The sequence below is a fragment of the Marmota marmota genome, unplaced genomic scaffold, assembly GCF_001458135.2.
Source record: "Marmota marmota marmota unplaced genomic scaffold, marMar, whole genome shotgun sequence".
NCBI classification, from domain to species: Eukaryota; Metazoa; Chordata; class Mammalia; order Rodentia; family Sciuridae; genus Marmota; species Marmota marmota.
This window is the reverse complement of record NW_025999862.1, coordinates 1,531,121-1,537,233: the sequence shown is the minus strand read 5'-3', so window position 1 is coordinate 1,537,233 and position 6,113 is coordinate 1,531,121.

The following is a 6,113-nucleotide window of genomic DNA, read 5'->3' as shown; positions in this document are numbered from 1 at the left end:
GCAGCCGGCCAGCGAAATCATAAACCTCGCTCCGCGCCCGACGCCGCGCAGTGCGCAGGCGCAAGCCCCGCCCCGGCCCCTGACTCAGCGCGCCGCAGGGCGCCTGCGGGGAGGAAGGAGACGGAAGGGAAAGGAGGGGAAGGGCCGGGGGCCAGGGGCCAGGGGTGGTGGAGGATGGTAAAAGAAAAGCCCCATGATTGATCAAGTCAAGGCTAGTCGTTATACACTGTGTATAGCAGAGCCCCCACCCTATCCCCTTCCAATAGTCAAAGCCAGGGGCTCGCACATGCTGGGCAAGCGGCCACCACAGAGGCGCAGACATGTCCCCTGACTCAGCCTCACTACTTCTATGTACAGAAACAGCGCACGTTTAACCCAGTTTAGTGGTGTGTTCTCTAGCCTGTGCTTTTTCCAGCTTGCCAACGGAGCCACAACTTTGGACACAGGACGCTGCCTCTCTGCCCCCTTTTTTTTATGACATACTGTTTGCGGTTATTCATCTTCATTTTACAGATGAGAATCAACAGCAAACAGATTAACTGTTTATCCAAGTTCTTACAGTGAAGTTTCCGGGAGTCAGACTCACCCCTTACCCACACACTGTCTCTGCCAGTCAATCCAAACTCAGAAACTGCAGAAGGACCCGAGGGTTTTATTGAGGATTTTAGGGATTGCCATTTGGGGGACACAGGTTCAGATATGTCTGAGTCGGTGATTCAAAGGAGGTGAAAAAAAATTGAAAGCTTAAGTGGACAAGCAGTTAAAAGCGATAAAAATTTCTTTCTAGGTAATAGATATGGGAAATGAAAAGTCCCCAAAATAATGTGGTTGAGAAAAAAGGGAGTATAAAAGAAAGCCAGGCACTGGCAGCTTTCATCTCCCAAGACAGATGTTTTCCTGGTGCTAATTGCAGGCAAGGTGGAGGTGTCTCATCCCACTAGGGTGATAGCCTTTGAGGGGCACTGACCTTCCTTTCCAAATGCAAAGCACAGACCCCTGACCCAAGGGCTCAAATTCCTGAGCACTTAAACTGACCTTCTTGCTGACTGATAAAACAACCCCCAAATTCCTGGGTGCCCAAGAAAACTGATAGGCTCACTAGACCACCTCTCAGGATAACCCAGGCCCTTTCTTTGTTTGGGGGTTCATTTTCCACCATGAAAGTGGGTCCCAACACTGCATCATTTCCTCCCTGTGTTTTCTGTTCCTGTGTGAAACTTACACCAGGGAACTTCTATTGAAATGGAGAAAAAGCAGGTGCTGTATGATAGGAGCGCATGACTGATAGAAGATTAAGACAAGAATGGATTCGACACAGGAGTCCGATAACCTCTTGATACACACCTGGCACCTCTGGGCACAGCGTGATTTCGTGTTGTAACTGCCTACAGTCAGAAGGTCATGAGAAGACCTGTTCCTAGGCAGTAGCTGGAATCTGTCAGTAAGGCCTCTTCCCCTCGTGTCCCCACCACTCCATTTGAAAAGCTCTTTGTTGTTTAGTCATAATTTTATTTTCACAGAATATCAAAAAGATCACTGACTTATCCAAGTCAGGATTCAAAGTCCTGCTCCACCCAAACTTCCTCCTGATTTAGGTTTGACTGAGGTCCCCTGTGCCCTGCTTTTCCCTCTTAACATTTTATATACACAATCACTGTATATAAAGACTCTGGGTCTCCCCATGACTCAGATACTTTTCGCTGTTAAACGGGGTCTTTTCCAAGGTTCCACCCTGGTTTGTCTGTTGAGACGGGGGCGAGTGGAGAAAAGGGACTCAGGAGGAAGATGGGGGAGAACAGGAACTAATGCAGCCGCTGGAGAAAGGAACTAGAAGCAAAGCCAGCATTTGAGAACCCAGCTAAAAAATCAGCCTGGCTGGAAGAGGAAGCAGCCCCATCCCGCCCAACTGGGCCTCCCCTTATCCTGAATCAGAAGGGAAAGTCTGGTTACCCCTCCCACCCTGTCCAACTCTGAGTAGAGGAATGACACTCCTGGCCTCGGGCATCGGGTGTGCCAACCCCAGGAGAGGAATGAGGGCAACCTCAGTCCATTCAGGCAGGCCCATTCCGGGTTATCCCAGTGGGGAAGCCGAGGCCTGGAGAGGTGGCAGGGCACACAGCAGATTGGGACAGAATCTCATCTTCTACCTGGGAGGGGAGGCCCTGTGTTCCTCCCACATCCTGCAACATGTGTCCCCCCTGAGGAACAAGCCACTGAGCTATTCCTTCTCCTCCTCTGCCACCACCCCACCTGCACCTGCAGCTGCCACTACCCCTGGAGAGCTGGGTAGGGAAGTGTGTACCCAGGGAGCCAAGGAAGCAGCTGGGTAGAGCCGGGACAAGTTTCCGTCTCAATTGGATGCCTCAGTGGCCACGTGGAGACTGCTTTAGGCTTCCCCAGGCCCAGGTCAATGGTGAGGCAGAACTCTCCAACAGCTGGTTAAAAGCAAGAGAGGTGGGGCTCAAGGACACACCCCCATCCCACAGCTCCTTGCTGCTAGGCTGCAAGACCCCAAGCCAAAAGGAGGCTTAGGGACATTTGGATGCAACCCTGTCACTTAAGTGGAGATGCAGAGAAGACAGAGCCTGAACCAGCCAGGCTTACTTTTCCCCCTTCCTCTTTCTTCTCCCTCTCCTTCTCTCTCTCTCTCTCTCTGTTGGGGGGAGGGGGGAGGGGTATGGGGGATCTAACCCAGGGCCTTGCAGGTGCTACGCAAGTGTTCTACCACTGACCTACATCCCCAACCGAAGTCTTTTTTCTTTTCCTTTTTCTGCTACCAGAGATAGAACCCAGGGTGCTTTACCACTAAGTTACATCCCCAGTTCTTGATTTTTTATTTTGAGATAGAGTCTTGCTATGTTGCTGAGGCAGGAGGATTGCAAGTTTGAGGCCAGCCTCAGCAATTTAGAGAGGCCCTAAAGCAACTTAGCAAGACCCTGTCCCTAAATAAAATATTTTAAAAGGGCTGGGGTTGTGTCTCAGTGATTAAGCGCCTCTGGTTCAATCCCCCATACCAAAAAAAAAAAAAAAAAAAGTACCAAGTCAGTAAAATCCTCTTAAAATACTCCCTTATGTCTGTGTATGGGCAACAAGAGCTGTGGAGCTATTCAGATCCTTTAGCCTGTAATTCTGTTCCCAGCCACATACCCTCGGGAAGTGTTTTATCCAGAGTGTTCACAGAAGGGTCCTTTGTAACAGTGGACAGACACTGGAAGGATCCCAAGTGCTGAACAATGGCAGATGACTAAGGAAACCCGCGGGTCACACAGCACTGCTGGAACAGCTTTGAAGTAGGAGGCAGACACAGCAGGGCAGGTGGACATTGGACTCCAAAAGCAAGTGGGTTCCAAGAAATATGGGCAGAGGGGGAGCCCAGAGTCCCCTCTTCCAGTGCAGATCTGCCAGACTTCCCGGGGGGGAGAGCAGAGCTGACGGGGAGCATCGGGGTCCTTCCCTGTCTCCCCCAACTCCTGCACGGGGGCGGGCACCCACTCCTGCCCAGGCCTCTGGGAAGTCCGGTGAGGAGAGGATCTGGGAGTGGAGGGGGGAGTCTGGTGACGTGGTGTTAAGCCATCTTGCACTGTTTCAGTCACTCAAATGTCCACGTTACTTTATGATTGCTGAAAAAAAATTATCCATAATATAAAAAAATGCAAACTAGAAAAGAAAATCCCCTCCACCTCCACCCTCCTGTGAGCTCAAGTTTTCAAGGAACCGAAAAGGTATTTTTTCCCCAGAAATGTGAGCCATGCCGGGAGGCAGGTTTCCTGATGACTTCTCACTTCTGGGTCCCAGTTCCGCATGGGGCCCCAAGGTTAGTGCCTGACCTGTACCTGCCAGGTCCTTTGCGTAATTCCCCCAAAGCCCGGAGGACTCTCACCTGCTACTGTTTCTACACCTGAAGTATCCGGGCCAAGGCAGCGCAGGCCACGGTGGTGCGTGCTGGGCCCCAGAGCCTCCCCGTGACCTGGAAGCCTAACCCCAGCCCCCATGTGTCTCAAACAAAGACAGGCTGTCTCCCACCAGCATCCCTACAGCCCCTATCAATAGGAGCCTGTAATCTCAGCAACTCTGGAGGTTGAGGTAGGAGGATCAAAAGTTCAAGGCCAGCCTCAGCAACTTAGTAAGGCCCTAAGCAACTTAGCAAGGCCCTAAGTAACTTAGCTAGGCCCTGTCTCAAAATAAAAAATCGAAAGGGCTGGGATGTGGCTCAGTGGTAAAGCCCCTGGGTTCAAAAAAAGCCAGCCTCAGCCTCTCATTCTTGCATTTTCCTTTTTTTTAGTCTGAGGACCCTCGGTTGTCACTCAAGGCAGTCTCCCAAGGTCACCTCTCCTGGTCAAACAGTCCCCAGCCTCTGATTTCTCCTCCTGTTACCCGGCTGTCCCTGGACTGCTGGCAAGTCCACAGTGCACCAGGCTCACCGGCCTCTGTCCTGCCCAGCACCTGTTTAGCGCGGATTGTGGCAGGGGCTGCTATTCTTTCCTAATATCCTCACACCCTGACCCTTGACCTTCATAGTTGGTAATCAAATTCCTACTTCTAGCTGAGCACAGGACCACCTAGAATAAAGACAACACTTCCCAACCTCCCCCCAAGCCACAAGACTTTGTTCTGGTCAATGACATAAAAGAACAAATGTCCGGGGCTGGGGCTGGGGCTCAGTGGTAGAGCGCTCACCCGGCATGTGGAGGGCACTGGGTTCCATCCTCAGCACCACATAAAAATAAACAAACAAATAAATAAAGTTATTGTGTCCCTCTACAACTAAAAAAAATATTAAAAGAAAGAACACATGTCCACTTTGTGACTTAGAGGTACTATTCTTAAAAAGAAGGGTTATATCTAACACAAATATTCAAATATTTAACACCCAATACTGACAGGACACAGGCCGTAGTGTAGGGGAGTGTCCTGGAAGGCTTCAAGTAGCTAGGCTGCTGTCTTGGAGGAGAGAGTGGCTCCTGGGGATGAGTGGGGAAGGTTAGGAGAGCAGGGAGGCTGGGGTGGGCATTGAGGCCGGAAGCTAAGCTATTCACCATCTCACTTAGAATATTTTTTTTTCCAGTGCTAGGATCAAACCCAGGGCCTCGTGCATGCTGGGCACTCTAGCACTGAGCTATATCCCCAGCCCAGAAGAATTTTATAATCAAACTACTGGTAAAGCTCTACTGTTGTGCACCAGCTGAATCTAAATATCAGCCCTGGCTACAACCTCATTTCTTCTTCATGCTGCCTGGATTGCAGATATAATGGCAGGTGCTCAAAGCATCCATCTTGCACCAGGAGGGAGAAGCCTTATTGAGGATGACAATAAAAAAAAAAAGATTGTCCCAGCTATTCAGGAGACTGAGGCAAGGAGGATGGCTTGAGCCCAGGAATTCCAGACCAGCCTGGGCACCATCAAGAGACATGGTCTCCAGAAACGTTGGGTGAGGTGAATTACATGCCTGTAATTCCAGCTATTCATGAGACAGAGGCGGGAAGATCCACTGGCTCCCAGACAACATCCTGAGATCCTGTGTAAAATAAAATTTAGGAAAAGGGCTGGGGATGCGGTTCAGTGGTGAAGTACTTGCCTAGCACGCATGAGGCCCTGGGTGCAACCTCTAGTACTGTAGGAGAAAGGAAGAAAAAAAACAGCCAAATACGTGCTTGGACCCTGTGGCTCATACTAGCTCTAGACAGTGGGCTGCTCGTGTCTCATTCAGGTTTTCATTGTCCCGAGTTTTCTGTTACATCCCAAGCTCCTCAGCAGCTCCTGTGTGGTGCCTATTCTTCCCCTCCCCCATCTCTAAGGAGGAAGGTGGGGGGGGGGCTTGTGTTGTCTTGTCCTCTCGGTGAATTTCTTTTTTATTGGTTGTTCAAAACATTACAAAGCTCTTGACATATCATATTTCATACATTTGATTCAAGTGGGTTATGAACTCCCATTTTTACCCCGTATACAGATTGCAGAATCACGTCGGTTACACATCCACGTTTTTACATATTGCCATACTAGTGTCTGTTGTATTCTACTGCCTTTCCTATCCCCTACTATCCCCCCTCCCTCCCCTCCCATCTTCTCTCTCTACCCCATCTACTGTAATTCATTTCTCTCCCTTGTTTTTTTT